General features: G+C 44.5%; 1 long non-coding RNA gene across 1 annotated transcript in view; it reads right to left on the bottom strand.

Moving 5' to 3' along the window:
* Window positions 1-17,926, bottom strand: part of LOC139275715 (uncharacterized) — a 37,041-nt gene that overhangs the window by 18,360 nt on the left and 755 nt on the right. Inside the window, exon 2 of the long non-coding RNA XR_011595738.1 lies at window positions 11,048-11,145. This is a non-coding gene — a long non-coding RNA (uncharacterized lncRNA). The remainder of the gene's footprint in view (window positions 1-11,047; window positions 11,146-17,926) is intronic.

Raw genomic sequence — 17,926 nt, 5'->3', positions numbered from 1 at the left:
GTCACCCATGATAACTGCTGTACCCTTATTGCACACGTCCCTAATTTCCTGTTTGATGCCATCCCCAACCTCCCTACTTCTATTTGTTGGTCTGGAGACAACTCCCACTGGCGTTTTCTGCCCTTTGGTGTTTCGCAGCTCTACCCATATAGATTCCACATCATCCAAGCTAATGTCCTTTCTTACTATTGTGTTAATTTCCTCTTTAACCAGTAACGCTACCCCACCTCCTTTTCCTTCCTGTCTATCCTTCCTGAATATTGAATACTCCTGGATGTTGAGTTCCCAGCCTTGGTTACCTTGGAGCCATGTCTCCGTAATCCCAATTACATCATATCCGTTAACAGCTATCTGCGCAGTTAATTCATCCACCTTATTACGAATGCTCCTCACATTGAGACTCAGAGCCTTCAGGCTTGTTTTTTTTTAACACTCTTTGTCCTTTTAGAATTATGTTGTAATGTGGTCCTTTATGATTTTTGCCCTTGATTTCTCTGCTCTCCACTCTTGTTTTTCTCCTTCCTACCTTTTGTTTCTGCCCCCTTTTTACTTCCCTCTGCCTCCCTGCATTGATTCCCATCCCCCTGCCATTTTAGTTTAAACCCTCCCCAATAGCACTAGCAAATACTCTGCCTAGGACATCAGTTCCGGTCCTGCCCAGGTGTAGACTGTCCAGTTTGTACAAGACCCACCTCCTCCAGAACCGGTTCCAATATCCCAGGAATTTGAATCCCTCCCCCTTGCACCACTCCTCAAGCCACGTATTCATCTGAGCTATCCTGCCATTCCTGCTCTGACTAGCACATGGCACTGGTAGCAATCCTGAGATTACTACCTTTGAGGTCCTACTTTTTAATTTAACTCCTAGCTTCCTAAATTCAGCTTGTAGGACCTCATCACGTTATTTTACCTATATCGTTGGTACCTATATGCACCACGACAGCTGGCTGTTCCCCCTCCAGAATGCGCTACAACCGCTCCGAGACATCCTTGACCCTTGCACCAGGGAGACTCTTGATTGCAACATGAAGTGCATGGTTTGGATTTGGGGAGGAGAGGAGGAAGGGAATCACCAAAGGAAAAATAAAACTAAGGGTAACATATCTTCTAAATAAGAAATCTAAAAAATTAAGCCTCTAAAATCCACAGGCCAGTGATCCCAACAATGACACCAAGATCATGCCCACTAGAAACCTCAGATACTGTGCCAAGTGGATGTTCCAGGTTGTGGATGGGGGGGGGGGGGGTGTATTTGGGGGCCCTTGATGAGCTCCTGTGTCACAGTAAGGGCACCTGCCACACTGGAAAATTGAGGAGGGGGTAATATCAAGTCTACCCCTCCACCCAGGTAGCAGCCCTGGCAAGAGAGTGACATGTAAAGATATATAAATAGAGCTCCTCTTTAGGAATCTTGGAGGAGAAATTCACTATCGACCCATTTGGGGCATGAATTTTTAAAAGTTTGAAAAGTTAGCGGCAGGCACAACAGATTTCAAACTTTAAAAACATTTGCCGTTTGCGCTCCAAGAAGGTAATGCATTGCTAAATCAAGAGCTCCACTTCCTTCTTGGAGTGTTAGTGGAGCAGGCGGGGCGGAAACCTCAGCAGCGCTGCACACTGGGCCGTTCAGCGTTGCTGTGTTCAAATGGCCCTTCCCACCCTGAAAGGGAAGGAGCATCGCTTCGGGCTGTATAATACCTGCACCACCTAGGGAGCGACGAACCCGTGTGATCAGCCCCGCACTTAAAGCAGAGGGCCGGGCTGAACCATCGCGGGCAGGAACCCACAAAAAAACAAGGGCATGGCGATGACATCACGATCTCTGGGTGCAGGAGATCGGGGCGTAATGCTGTAGCACCGCTAAATTCCCATTGAATATGGCGGGAATCGATGTCAGCGCCCAGTCGCAATGGCATTTGCACCCCGTTAGTTGGGGGGGCTAATGGGAGGTGCCAATGCACCCAACTTCTCTCCATCAGTCTTTGATTTTGTCCTAGAACTCCAGAGAGATCCCATTTCCACCCATTAGTGAGGTAAGCCTGGCCTACTAATATTGTTCCAAGCCCCACTGAAAACCCGGAGTGCAGGAACTCTGACACGCAGAATGCACGCCCCTAACCTCAACCTCTCTTATAACAGGCCAAAGTGGAAACTCCAAGGGAAGGCTGGGCCATTTTACAGTTTCCCACAAAAGCTATGTTGGCAATATTCTGAAATGGCTGTGTGCTTTTGGGACCTTTGTTTTTATATTCAGTGCTTTTATATATACCAACCCACAAAATCCACTGTACCTGACAAACAGATTTAAAAAAGACCTGACAATGCAAAAGAACAATGTGCAACTGAAAAACGGCCTTGAATAAACCTGCTTCAAGGCCATTAAATTAGATAAAAGGGATTCATATTGCATAGAATTTCGGGATTTCAGGACTATAGTATTACGCCCGGTCCTGAGTGAGCAAGCGACATTGTTGATACCTCCACTTATCCTTGATAAGACAGAGACCAGTTCCCCGCTGTTTTCTGGTGATTTACAGCGAGAGATCGACAGAAACCCCTCAGATGTTTGCGCTGTGTATGTTTTCAGAAAAAAATCTTAATGCAGGCTTGGTACAACGATGGGCATTTTGAAAATCAAATGAGCAATAAGAATTGCAATCACTTTTCTTCATTTTATTCCCTTTATGTTCAGTGTTTAATTTCTCCTTCAGGAAGGTTTCCATTGAAAATGGGAATCCCGTTACACTGGGGACCTCTACCTTTAGTTTCCTCCCTGCTCTTGTAACATGGCTGTGATGTCCCTTCACTCCTCCAATGAAGGCTGCTTGTCCAGCAAGTAGTTCACATGACTGATAATACCATTTGAGATTTCCAATCCATTAAGGCACTAAGAAATGAAGAAGTAACTCTCAAAAGGAGCCACAAAATTTGGAATTTTAAGTCCAAATTACTGCCATAACAGTGTAACTGTTTATATATGGAGTGTATTGTCTTCACATGATCCCGTTTCCATGGAGCATTTTTAAGATAGCCACAGCGTAAATGATCTATGATGTATAAGAATAGACGTTAATGAGAAGAAGCCATTTTAAGTTTTTGACTCTCCCCAGTTGATTTGGTTTCCTGATGTGAGTAAACAACCAGAGTTAAATAAATCCAAGACCATATTGAATTTTCACCCTGACCTTCTAAGGTGTTAACAGTCATAATACACCACTTGTACTGTGGATCATTGCAGCCAACCTTCCCTCAGCTGGGTCCTTGGGCAAACTTACTGCTCCATGTATCTCTGGTACTTCATTCACAGCCGATGTATGCACAGTATATTCCTTTCTAAACAATATTCTAGCAACAACAACTTGCATTTATATACTGCCTGTAACATAGTAAAGCATCCTGAGGCACTTCACAGGAGTATTATCAATCTGAATTTGACACCGAGCCAAATAAGGAGATATCAGGGCAATAACCAATAGCTTGATTAAAGAGTTAAGATTTAAGGAGTGTCTTGCAGAAGAGGAAGAGAGGCTGAGAGGCTATAGGAGAGAATTCAGAGACTAGAGCCCAGGCAACTGAAGGGATGGCTGCCAATGGTGGAGCGATAAAAATCGGGGAATCACAATTGGGCAGAATTGGAGAAGCACAGAGATCTCAGCGGGTTGTGGGGCTGGAAGAGGTTACAGAGATAGGGAGGGGGCGAGGCTATGGAAGGATTTGAAAACAAAGATGAGAATCAGTCTTCCCCATATTTAGTTGGAGGAGATTTCTGCCCATCCAGGGCTGGATGTCGGACAAGCAGCCTGACAGTTCAGAGATAGTGGAGGGGTTGAGAGAGGTGGTGGTGAGGTAAAGCTGGGTGTCATCAGTGTATATGTGGAACGTGATGCTGTGTTTTCGCCGAGTAGTTGTTTTTATTTTCTTTCACGTCATTGCAACTAAAGTACTTGTTTTTTTTTCCCCAGAAGACCTAAAGAGCCATCTCAAGGATCTCCAGGAGGCCAATGATAATGCTGTCAATGAACTCACCAAGGCTGATGAGGAAATCTCCCAACTGAGAGGCGAGATAGCTAAATTAAGAACTAAACATGCAGAAGAGCTGCAGGATGCCAAGCAAGAGTGTGACTACTTTAAAGATAAGGTGCGCAATTTGAAGAATTACTGGGACTGACACATTGCTAAATTGACAACTGTCGGAATAGCCTGCCAAGTGTCACCGTCAAGTCTTGCATATGATCAATGGTCATTTGGTTAAAGAGCTGGGGGACAACTACTACTCATGGAAATGTACCCCAGTAAGGCAGTTAATGGGTTAAGATTTATCTTTGATGGTAGTGCTAATCGGACAGTAGTACATCAAGCAACCTGCTTGACACGATGACTGTTTCTTCTTTTCAATTGTTCGAAAAGAAAATGTGGCAGAGTGTAAAACGGGCTTCCGATGCACATTTTGCATTGCTGCCAGCTTTGCGATACCACCCAAGGTGAATTTTACTTTCCAATTCCTTCAGGAAATGAAGGGGAATCTATAGTAAGTTTTGAGAGTTTAAAATATAATGTTGAGTCTGACTGCCCCCCTGACCCCGACCTATTTTCCTGGCATGGGGTAATTTGTAATGCAGGGCGGGCTGGTGGTGGGAACCTGCCACTATGAGGGTTCAACCTCTGACAGTGCTGCAGCGGGATTGCCACATCAGCACCACAAGAGGCAGTCAGCGATTTAAAGAGGCAGAAGAGCCTCGAAGAAAAGAACAAGAATTCTTTATTCGGCCTCAGACAAGGCCGAGACCTAATAAGAAACAAGGCTACTGAACCCTCGTCCTCCATTCAAAGAACCCAGTGGTCTGAATGGTAATGGCAGGAACCATTGGGAACCTAGGCTCCATGAGCATTTTTATGCAAGAGGTGGGGAAGGGGCAGATAGCAGCAGTTCCAGCAGGGGCATGGGGCACGTAAAGGAAAATCTTACTCGGGGCAGGAATGCAGCATTCGGCCTTACCGCTCAATTTTGCCACCTTTTCTCACTAATGTCCCATGCAAGGAAATTCTAGCCTAAGGTTTCTAATATCCTAGACAAATTTTAATATAATTTACAACATGATTCGACTTGCCTATAAGGGATAATTGTCCAACTTTGCACTCCCAGTGGGAGTGTACATCATAATAGCTCTTTTCTTGTCGTTGCAGAAGCTATACAACTGCAACTCATTCCTTGTGCGTCTGGCAATTTAATGCATTTAAAATGCAGAACAAAAGATTGAATAAAGATTAGACTCAAATTGGCAATGGTGTATGAAAACTACAGGTTATTTTCCACACATTAGCTACACAGCATGCTTTTAAAATTAATTATGAGCAAATGAAATGATTTAATTATACATCAAAAGAAATATTGGAAATATGAAATAAAAATGGCAAATGCTGGTAGTATACAGACTCATCATCTGTAAGAGAAAGATAAGCTAATGTTGTAGCTGGGACTTATCACAGGAAATCTGTTCCCTGTCCAACGCTGATTGACTTGCTGTGCACTTCCATCATTTTCTGTTTTTGTGTTTTTAATATTTTTGGAATAAATTTAAAGCATTTGCTAAATTAGCACACAGACTCCCATCTAGTGGGTATTTCTGTTTCTTGCACTGTATCATTAAGACGTGATTTCCCCCAGTTCCATTTCACATTTCCGCTATATTCTGTATCAATGGTTTGCAAATCTTTCTTTGTGTAATGTTACCACATTCCTGGGGCCAATCTGTTCTAACCTCTGGCAGTCTGAGCTGCCCAAAGCAAAGCAGTACCGTCATTGCAGAAAACATTTTTATGACTCTACAACAACAGACATGATTGTGCTGGGTAAGTTAACAAATGCAAGTGTCTGCTAGCAGGCAGAAATCTCAGCGATCCCAATCAGAAAACCTATACTGTATTATATGTAAAACTGACTAGAATGGCTGTCCGATTTACTCTGGTTCTAACACTCTCAGATTAACAGATTGCATTGTGATCCATCACGGCATACATTACAGGACACCACGTTCGATTTACTGGAAGAAATCCAACAGTTACGGAATGAGTCCCGAAAACTCAGAGAAGCCAACCACAGACTTGATGAAGAAACCCGTCAACTGAAAGAAGTACTGTGGGATTTCAAGCGACAGCGGGAATGGCTCTCAAAGAAACGATTCAAAGGAAAGATGGGGAACATAGAAATGACCAAAGGGGGTATGATTTTAAAATGCAGCAATTTCAGAACATCGCAGCAATCCTGATATATTCAATAGAAATTGTCAGCAACCTTGTATATAACAGGACTGGTGATAATATTATTTGCTGTGTATAAAACAAAATCTAGGATTAAAAAGCAAGAAAGAACTAGCAACTTCCATGACCTCAGGACATCCCAAAGTGCTTATAGTTAATGAAATACATTTGAAGTGTAGTCACTGTTGTAAATATAGGAATTGCAGCAGCCAATTTGCATACAGCAAGGTCCTAATACTACAAACAGCAATGTGATAATGACCAGATTATCTGTTTTTTTTAGTGATGTTGATTAAGGGATATTGGTCAGGTCTACAGGCAGAACTCCCCTGCTCTCCTTTGAAATAGTGCTATGGGATCTTTTATGTCCACCTGAGAGAGTAAGCATGGCCTTCAAAAGGCAGCACCTCCAACAGTTCTGCACTCTCTCAGTACTGCACTGAAATGTCAACCGAAGTTTTGTGCTCAAATCTCTGGAGCAGGACTCGAACCGAAACCTTATGACTCTGAGGCAAGATTGCTACCAACTGAGCCACAGCTGACATCTTCTATTATATGGTACCAATGAAAATGCTAAGAACTTATTTGTTGGTCTGAATACTATTGGATGGTTATATAGGGCCCAAGTTTCAGGCCGCGCCTAGAACGGCACAGCCCCGATCTGGACGCCCGTTTTTCGCGGCACAAAGTGCGCCTAAAAAAAACTTAGATTCTCCGGCTCCCTGCTGGTCCTCGAGTCGGGCGCGGCGCAGCACGAGCTGTGGGGGGGCGGAGCTAGGTCCCTGCGCTGGAAACAGTGCCGGGACCTCTGCACATGCGCGCTACAGTGGGTGCGCATGTGCAGTAGCTCCAGGTGCCCAAAACTGTGTGGGAGGGGCCCGAAGCACGCAGCCCCTAGCCGTGGCCGAATGGGCTCACTGGGGCTGCGTGCATGGGGCTGCGTGCATAAGGCTGCCTCCCACGGCCAGCTCCTGCTTCCTCCCGACCCGACTCGACTCCCGCTTTCCCCACCCCCCCCCCCCCACCCCGGACCGGACCCGACCCGACCCCGACCCAACTCCCGCTTCCCCCCCCGCCCCTGGACCGGACCGGACCGGACCCCCCGGACTGGACCCGACCCACGCTCCCCCTGCCCCCCCCCCCACCCGACCTGACCTCCCTCTCCCCGACCCGAACCTGACTCCCTCCCGCGCCCCCCCCGACCCAAATCGAACCGACCTCCCTCTGCCCCCCCCGACCCGACCCGTGCTCCCGACCCCGACCCGCACTCCCCCCGACCCGACCCGCGCTCCCGACCCGACCCAACGCCACCTACCTGTGAATCTGGTGCTGGGGACGGGCCCTGCCCAAAGTCTTGGGCCCGGCCGGGCCCGGCCCGCCTCTCCCCCCTTCCAACCCCTTCTCCTTTCCCCCCCCTTCTCCTTTCCCCCCCTCCCCTTTCCCCCCCTCCCCTTCCCCTTCTTCACTCCCCCCCCTTTCCCCTGCCTTCCCCTTCTCCACTCCCCCCCTTTCCCCTTCCCCTCTCCCCCGCCTTCCCCTTTTCCTCTCCCCCGCCTTCCCCTTCTCCTCCCCCCTTCCCCTTCTCCCTCCACCTCCTTCCCCTTCTCCCTCCCCCCTTCCCCTTCTCCTCCTCCTCCTCTCCCCTTCCCCTTCTCCTCCTCCTCCTCCTCCTCCTCCCCCCTTCCCCTCCTCTCCCCTTCTCCTCCTCCTCCTCCTCCCCCCTTCCCCTCCTCCTCCTCTCCCCTTCGCCTCCTCCTCCTCCTCTCCCCTCTTCCTCCTTCTCCTCTCCCCTCTTCCTCCTTCTCCTTCTCCCCCCTTCCCCTCCTCCTTCTCCTCCTCCCCCCTTCCCCTCCTCCTTCTCCTCCTCCCCCCTTCCCCTCCTCCTTCTCCTCCTCCCCCTTCCCCTCCTCCTCCTCCCCCCTTCCCCTCCTCCTCCTCCCCCCTTCCCCTCCTCCTCCCCCTCTCCCCCTTCCCCTTCCCCTTCTCCCCCTTCCCTCCCTCCCCCTCTGCCCCCCTCCCTCCCCTCCCCCTGCCCCCCCTCTCTCCCTCTACCCACCTCCTCCCCTTGCTGTCAGAAACACAGACACTGACAGACAGAGAGTGAGAGACACACACAGACAGACAGAGAGAGAGACATTGACAGAGACACACTAGGGGGCGAGCATCCCAGCACGCTGTTGGAGGGCTCCCGGTGCTGCAGTCGGTAAGTAGAAAATGTTTTAATTATTGATTTAAAAAAAAAATTATTTCTTATTTTTTTTTGATTGATTTATTGGTTTATTTATTGATGTATTTATCATTTATTATTGATGATGGCTCTTTATTTGTAAAGCTGAAGTGTTTAATGTTTGTAAACTTCCCTTTAAACCCCCCCCCCCCCCCCATTCCCTACGCCTGATTTGTAACCTACGCCTGATTTTCTAAAGTATAGACAAGGTTTTTTCGAGCGTACAAAAATCTTCACTTACTCCATTCTAAGTTAGTTTGGAGTAAGTTTTCACTGCCAAAACTTTGAAAACAGGCGTAAGTGGCCGGACACGCCCCCTTTTGAAAAAAAAATTCTGTTCCAAAGTGAAACTCTTCTAACTAACTAGAACTGGAGCAAACTAAATGCCGAGAATTTGAATTTCTAAGATACTCCGTTCTACACCAGTTGCTCCGAAAAAATCAGGAGCAACTGAGGCCGAAACTTGGGCCCATAGTGTCAGATTGATTCACCTCTGAGTCAAAAGGTTATGAGTTCAAGTGGCATGAGACTTAAGCAGGCAATCTAGGCTGTTATTTCTGTACTGATATTGTGCTACATCATCAGAGGTAACATCTTTCGGATGAGATGTTAAACCAAGATCCCTCTGCCTGGATGTAAAAGATCCTATGCTACTATTTGCTGATGAGCAGAGGTTCTGATCTCTGGGCCAGCATTCCTTCTTCAACCATCACCACCACAAAAAATTGATTTATTTGCTTATTATGAGACCTTGCTGTGCGTATATTGGTTATGTCCTTTGCCTGTGCAAGAACAGTGACTTGAAAAGTAATTAATTGGTTCTGTAGTGGGTAGGGACATCTGAATGACTTTACAAGGCACATTTAAGTCCATGTTCTATCCTCCTTTCTTACTCATTTTATTGCCAAGCAACAATGTCAATTCGAGTGGCAAAGCTACTTTTGGTAATATCTGTAGTAGTGCCACATCACATGAGCAAGGACAAGCTTTAACACAGTATGAATTCTTACTTCAGTACAGTTCCCCTTTGCAGCACTTCTGTACCTGATCCAAGCTGACTGCTCATCCTGTGTGAGCTGTTGGAAATAGCCAAGTTTAAGACTATCTCTGGTCACTTTAATAATCAGGATCGACTGTAAACCAATTTGGTGGATATATTGTGTTTAATCAGAGTTTAAGATGGAATATAACACATTAGTTATACAGCAAAAGCATACAACCGTAACTTGCAGTTGATATCCATCCCGATTGGACCAACAGCTGGCGCACATGAGCAGTTCGCTGGCTTGCAGTCTCTTTCTCTCGTCTAGAGCTTCCTTCGGTAAAGCATGGGATCACGCGAAGTGTGTTCGACTAGCTCGACTTCTGTTTCACTCTCCCCTCACACCATCTGTGCAGTCAATCTTGATTAGGCTACTTTTATTCTATTCTTAGGGGTGGGCCTGACCCTGGATATTGACAAGACCTTTTGATCGAAAGAGGTATCCAATAAGGCTTTTAGTTCTTTGTCTCGATTCTCGAAACAAAGCACGCCCTAAAAGATGTCTTACGATTTTGGCCACATATCATTCTCTGTTTACACTAACCCAGGGTTTCTTACTGTGGAAATCATTTTTCTCTCTTGTCCCTATTCTCTTGCGTACAATCAATACAAGGTGGTGGTGGTGGGAAGCACGGGACACAAATACAATGCAGATTAAAAAACAAATGTTTTAAGTAAAATAAACATAATAATTCAAGAGAAAATTCTATATTTCAAGTGAAATAAAATGCAAGCATAGTTTAACTTTGACATTACTTTTGAAAAAACCATATTAATATTTTATATTTTAGACATACAGATTTCCCTACAATAACTAAAATGTGATCCTGCTAGCAACACATACAGTTATATTGCATGGTCAGCTGTCAGTGCACTGACATGGAAAATAATAAATCCAGTCAAGGAACATGGCTAATGAGTAATTTTTACATGATTTAAATGTTAAATCTTCAAATTTAGTGCATGGGCACCTAATGTTTTGTGTGAAATACCTTTGTCCTTTATTTTCACAGACGTGCTAGCTTACTTAATATAAGTGAGTTGGTAACGAAGCCCAATTGCTTGATGTGATTAGTTTTCATACATCTTTGAAAATAGTGTTCTGCATGAAAATAGTGTCCTACATGAAATGCATCTCAGGCTGTTGAGCGAAGCAAAAGAGAAAATAGCAGAGGCCATGACCATTATTTTCCAGTCCTCTTTGGATTCAGGCATGGTGCTGGAGGACTAATGTGGTACCCTTGTTTAAGAAGGGAGAAAGGGATAGGCCGAGTAATTACAGGCCTGTCAGCTTAACCTCAGTGGTGGGAAAATTATTGGAAAAAATCCTGAAGGACAGGATAAATCTACATTTAGAAAGGCAAGGATTAATCAGGGACAGTCAGTGTTGTGGAGTATTGCAAAGATACTCAACACTTTTGCACCATAACAGACTTTTCACAGATTCAGTTACCCTGGGGAACAGACATGTTTCGTAACAGCTCACATCGGATTATGAGTGGTAGTTTAAATATACTCACTTGTGATGCCCCTGTAAAAGCCCGTCTGTCGGTTTCCCGTTGTACCCTGCTCGCAAGGCGAAATGTCGTGGAGTATTACAAAGATACTCAACACAAGTCTGTTTTGGAGAAAATAATTGTTTATTATAAAGGACTCGATTGAGAGAGAAACAGCTTCTACACGAGTTCAATAACTCAGTGACCCAAACCAGTTGTTCTCCCCGAACAATCTTGGATTGCTGTTTTTATACAGTCAAAATACCTACAAAATCACGAAGTTCCGTGTGGAGGCTTTCCATTTGTTGTTTCCCTGCCGCGTCACAAACTTTTCGCTGACGTACTATAATTAATTGGTTAATACAATTATATTGACAGTAAACTTTGTTACCTCCCCTGTGCGCCGTTTGTCTGATAAGTTCCGTGGTCACATAATTCTGAAGTTCTGTGAACTCTTTGTCCTCTTATCCTAACTGCTTTGAAACATTTGATATGTTTTTCAATCGTATATTGTTTCCCGTAATCTCTTACCACCCCATGTGACCTCGCCTTGGAGTGTATTTTTTCAAATATCTGGTTTATCTTTCTGGAAGTTGTTCTAACCTCAGTTTCAACTCCTAATGACGCATTTAGCTGGGTTTTATAACAACTTCTTAGTTCTAGTTTTGATAATAGCAAAACACATTCTGTTTCTAGATTGAGTTCAATGAGAAGGCTATAACCGTTAGTTACTGAACAGCAGAGCTTAGCTATTTCCATCATGAACACATGTATATCTTTTCTTTCAGCCTTGCTGAAGATTTTAACTTTACTAAATTAATTTTCCCTGACTAATTTGTTCTACTACAATCCCCCATTTGATCAGGTGGTTACCCCAAATACCCACCATGAATAATAACTTTCCTTTCCCTTATCTTGATTTGTGTGTCTCCCGGTTTCCTTGATCAGGCGATAGGATTGGGGCATGCATGACTCACATCAGGTACTTGTGCCGTTGCTCCTCCTCATATGGCCCTAGCAAAGGCTTTCTGTGTTCTTGGTTAGTTCTGTGTCTCTTGTATCTGCCTGCACATTCTGCCAGGAGTTTGACCTGATCCCTAGCTTGTAGCTTTGCTCGGGTATACCTCTTCTGTCTTTCGCACTGGTTACATCACCAACCAACTCAAGGCTATTACTATCTGTACTGCCACTAGGGTATGTGAAAGGATCCTTATCCACGGATGTTTTTCAACGTTCATTCCCCAATTCCATAATCTCAAGTACCAAGGCGGGTTGTTCAGGTTACCCTTTATTTCACTGTCCAGTTCTTTGCCTTTAACCTTTAGCTCATAATATCTTTTAATGTTCTTTCTTAATGTTCCTTTGAGCTCAGTTAAATCTTCAAGTAACAGGAGAATTGGTGGTGCTTGCTCTTCCATGTAACCATCAATATTTTGCTTAATCTCATCGCTTATATTCAATGTCATTGTCTTCCTGGCGTGTATATACATCATGTGTGCTCTTCCCACTGCCACAACATTCTGGGAGTAAAGCAAAAGTTAGGCATTGTAATGTTACAAGTCAAGCCTCCGTAATCCTAAGTTCCCAGGCTAGTTACCACACAATATTCTCCTCGTCCTTGATAGGCGTAATGTGTGGGTTCGGTTCAGCAGGGCTTATTCCAATGATACATCCTTCCGTAGTACTGTCAAACCCGCAGCTATCCTTGCTCCCGTCTCCCACTGGGTGAGGATACACAGTTAGGCTTCCTTCTCTCTGGCACCCGGATAAAGATATTCCCCTTATCTTTCCATTCTTTTTGATCGCATACTAGTCCATCGGGTAATGGCGGATGTACTCTTCCCCTCGTAGTATCCCGATGTTTTCAACTTCATATTGAAGATACAGGTATGAACCTTGGTTTGTTATGGGGATCACTAGTATTATCCCTACCATAGGGTTTGTTTCCCCTTACATCCTCCTGTGACCGGATACACCCTAGTCATTCCTTTCAGGGTGCAGGCATCTAATGGCCCGATGTGCTGTGCCATTTCTTTCAACTGGGTGCACTTATCCAATCTGGAACTCACCTGGTTTGTATCTGATCCATATTGTGTCTCACTTGACCGATCATCCATCTTCCATAGGCATAAAATGTGTCTCTTTTCCTGCCCTTGCCATCGTCTCCTCATTCCTGCTTATTTAGCTCGTTAATTGTTCGTGCATGGCCTTCCAATATGGATATACCCTTTAGCAGTATTTTGGATATTTTAGATCCTAACTCTGAAGATTCTATCCCTATCCCGGCCTGTTTCCTCATTAGTACCTCCATCGTTCCCCTCAAACGATCTACTCTTGCTTGGATCGCCTGTATATCTAGTGCATCTGCTAGAGAGGTCCCTGTGCTTACTCCAGTTAATATGTCATTCCCTATAGATCTCCTCTGCCTGCTTCCTTTGTGTCTCAGCTGCTTGTGATACTCCCTTGCTCCTGATGTGTCACTAGCTTCTCTCAGGACTGTGTCTAGCAACCGTGTGTACAAGGCTTTAGTCTTGGGGCTAAACTTTTCTGGCAGGTATATAGGTCTGTTAAATTTATGCTCACAGGTAACATTTCATGCTGCACATTGTCAAATAACAACATTCCCTCAGATTTCATCACCAACCCGTCGGGTGGGCCTTCAGTAAGGAGGGGGCAAGTAATTGGTGGTAGTGTTGTTGGTCCTGGGGTCGTGACTATAGGTTTTTGCCAATAAATCATCACTGCTGGACCTGAACACTTTCTCTCTTCCTGACATATGATCCATTCTATCGTTTTTAATGAGGACATCTCTAAGACCATGTCCCTCTCTGGGTCCAGACAATGTACTATTACTTCTGTTCCAGGTTTAACTACCACATGCTTTCCCGAGGTTAATTCCCCTGGTTTACAACATTCAGGTAACATTTTGTGAGCCACTTATCTTGTGGCTTCAAGATAAACGCTCCTGACACTTGGATGCCGCCCCCTAGGGGCTGCTTTACGTAGTTGTTGTACCCTCCGGTGTGGGTATATGCTTCTGGGCCCCCAAGGGGCAGCCTTGTAGCTTGTCCTTGTAGAATCATGAGGTCGATGGTAATCACGTTTATATACATTCTGTTGATAAAACACATCCTGGATATTCCAGGTTTTTACTTACCATTTCTACTTCTACCGGATTGTTTGCACCATTTCTCCGGACGTGTGCCCTTCCCCAGATCCATTTCATTATGTACATGTGTCACCACTGATTACCACCTCATATGGTCTGCTTCACCTAGATGCGAATCCTGGTTTATCTGCCACTTCCTTAACCATTAGCTTAGTCCCCACCTTGGGGATTATAGCTGAGGTATTTGTCCAACTGTCTTCGTCCTCCTCTCTGTTTTTCTTGGACCTCCTGTCGCATATCTTTCAACTGCTCACTCAACTCCATCACATACTTCCTGATTCTATCTCGTACTGGTCCTAATTCTGCCCTTCCTGTAACTATCCCCTTGGGTAACTTCATTGCGCGTCCGGTCATTAATACATACGGGGTTAATACCGTGGTTCTGTTTGGGGTGGCACGCAGCCTCATTAATATTATCGGTAGGCGTTCAGTCCATGCCTGCCCTGTTTCCTGTATCACCTTGCTCAAGGCGGTTTTAAGGGTCCGATTCATTCTTTCTACCATCCATGAACTTTGGGGTGATATGGGATGTGAAACTTTTGCTTACCGAATATTCTACAAGCTTCTTTCATGACTTGACCTGTGAAATGAGTTCCTTGATCCGAGTCAATTTGGGTGGGTATCCTCCAGTGGGGACTTACCTCCTCTGCTAGGATCCATGCTATGGTAGTGGCTATGCAATTCCGAGTTGCGAAGGCTTCCACCCACCGAGTAAGCAAATCTATAATTACCAAACAGTACTTTCGTCCTCGACAATTTGTCAGTGGCCCCGTGAAATTTATCTGTATGTTTTCCCATAGCCCCCTGGCCGTGGTTGGTGGGCCATCTTTACTTTTACGGCCCTTCCTGGGTTGTGCTGTGCGCATGTGATACATTGCTGACAATATTTTGCAATGTCGCGCCCCACACCTGGTCACCACCAGTCTCGGGAGGTGCTATTTATCATGGCCCCGCGCCCGGCATGGTTGATGCCGTGATACAGTTCTGTGATGAGCATTTTCCTTAACAGGACGGGGCCAGCACCTTTCTGTCCTTCCTCCCTACTGAATCCGTACCTCCTTTTTTTTCTCTATCATTTACATCTGTATGTAACTTTACTATGTTTATGTCTTCTTCTGTAGTAAAGCTGCAAACTGGTTCAACAAAGGAGGGAGAGAGAAAACAGGGAATTATAGACCAGTTAGCCTGACATCAGTGGTGGGGAAAATGTTGGAATCAATTATTAAAGATGTAATAGCAGCGCATTTGGAAAGCAGTGACAGGATCCGTCCAAGTCAGCATGGATTTATGCTTGACAAATCTTCTAGAATTTTTTGAGGATGTAACTAGTAGAGTGGACAAGAGAGAACCAGTGGATGTGGTGTATTTGAACTTTCTAAAGGCTTTTGACAAGGTCCCACACAAGAGATTGGTGTGAAAAATTAAAGCACATGGTATTGGGGATAATGTATTGACGTGGGTAGAGAACTGGGAGGCAGACAGGAAGAAAAGAGTGGGAATAAACAGGTCCTTTTCAGAATGGCAGGCAGTGACTAGTGGGGTGCCGCAGGTTTCAGTGCTGGGACCCCAGCTATTTACAATATACATTAATGATTTAGACAAAGGAATTGAATGTAATATCTCCAAGTTTGCAGATGACACTAAGCTGGGTGGCAGTGTGAGCTGTGAGGAGGATGCTAGGAGGCTGCAGGGGTACTTGGACAGGTTAGGTGATTGGGTAAATGCATGGCAGATGCAGTATAACGTGGATAAATGTGAGGTTATCCACTTTGATTGCAAAAACAGGAAGGCAGATTATCTGAATGGTGACAGATTAGTAAAAGAGGAGGTGCAACTAGACCTGGGTATCATGTCATTGAAGGTAGGCATGCAGGTACAGCAGGCAGTAAAGAAGGCAAATGGCATGCTGGCCTTCATAGTGAGGGGATTTGAGTACAGGAGCAGGGAGGTCTTACTGCAATTGTACAAGGCCTTGGTAAGACCACACCTTGAGTAGTGTGTGTAGTTTTGGTCTCCTAATCTGAGGAAGGACATTCTTGCTATTGAGGAAGTGCAGCAAAGGTTCACCAGACTGATTCCCAGGATGGCAGGACTGACATATGAAGAGAAACCGGATCGACTAGGCTTATATTCACTGGAATTTAGAAGAATGAGGGGGGATCTCATAGAAACATATAAAATTCTGACGGGATTGGACAGGTTAGATGCAGGAAGAATATTCCTGATGTTGGGGATGTCCAGAACCAGGGGTCACAGTTTAAGGTTAAGAGGTTGAGCCATTTGGGACTGAGATAAGGAGAAACTTCTTCACTCAGATAATTGTGAACCTGTGGAATTCTCTACCACAGAAAGTTGTTGAGGCCAGTTCGTTAGATATATTCAAAAGGGAGTTAGATGTGCCCCTTATGGCTGAAGGGATCAAGGGGTATGGAGAGAAAGCAGGAATGGGGTACTGAAGTTGTATGATCAGCCATGATCATATTGAATGGTGATGCAGGCTCGAAGGGCCGAATGGCCTACTCCTGCATCTACTTTCATGTTTCTATGTTTCTACTTCGGCAGATGCAGCCGCCTCTCAGGCAGCATTGTCAGCAGCTTTATTACCCCGCTGAACCTCATCTGCCACTCACTAGTGAGCCTTTATCTTGATTACGGCCACTTTAGCGGGTTTACTAGCAGCATCCAATAGTCGTTTTATCCGGCCGTCATGTTTGTTGGCCTGAGGCGACAACTCCTCGTCTTCCCCAAATGGCATTTCAAGATTGTTTCCAAACCTTATAATTTTATTTCTTTTTTTTTTTTAAAAAGAGATCAGATTTAACATTTTATTTTAAATGTATCTCAGTATTTTGTTGTGCCTTTTCTTAACCAGTGGTATTTGAAACCTTAACAAAATTAACTCTTTACTGTTCCCATCCTAATTTCTGCTCCCCTTTTGTAGCATTTGTATTTATTTTTGGATTAAAAATGTCAAATATACTGTTTTTTAAAATATTGGGATCCTCATTTATGTTTATAGCTTCAAAGTGATTCACAGATCACATAATGCAAAGTACTTGTTTTATAATTATGTGCCTAACTCCTGTTTTAGAAGCTGAACATTAAAAACTCCAATCCAAGTAGGAATAGCATAAGTAGAAAATCTTTTGCTCTGTAACTTCAAGATATATTTTGTGATACAGTATCTCATAAATTACACCTTTTTAAGCTCCAGCCTCTGACATAGTAGTTGAGGTAGAGCTACACAGATGTGCAATTTTATTAAAAAGGTTTCCAAACCTGAGATTTTCCAATACAACCAAAATGTTTATCAAGGAGAATCACCTGAAATATATTGCCAATCTTTTATTTAAAACTCTTTTTACTGAGCTAAAAGCTTTCAATTTAACATAAGATTTTACACAAAGGAAAAGGGGGCGTATCTTCCCCCAGCCTGTAGCCTTGAGACCCCCACGCAAGCTTTAGGCATTACAATTTCCCTTCTCCTTTCTTTATCTCATTCCTCGATCAAATTTATTGTCTTTCAACCCAATGTAATCAATGATTACATATTTTCTTTTGACAAGTAAGTGAGCGTATCGGAAAAAAGTTTAAAATGGGACCACGCTTTTTTGGGGGAGTTTTATCTTTTCTTACACAAACTATCCTATGTATTTCCTAGCTCCGTAACTTATCAAAATAAATCCGCTCCTGCGTTTCCAACTTAAAATGTAATTCAATTCTAGGTTCACACT

Source organism: Pristiophorus japonicus, chromosome 11 (genome assembly GCF_044704955.1).
Source record: "Pristiophorus japonicus isolate sPriJap1 chromosome 11, sPriJap1.hap1, whole genome shotgun sequence".
Classification (NCBI taxonomy): Eukaryota; Metazoa; Chordata; class Chondrichthyes; family Pristiophoridae; genus Pristiophorus; species Pristiophorus japonicus.
Note: the sequence above shows the minus strand (reverse complement) of the source record. Positions and strands in the feature narration are given on the sequence as shown.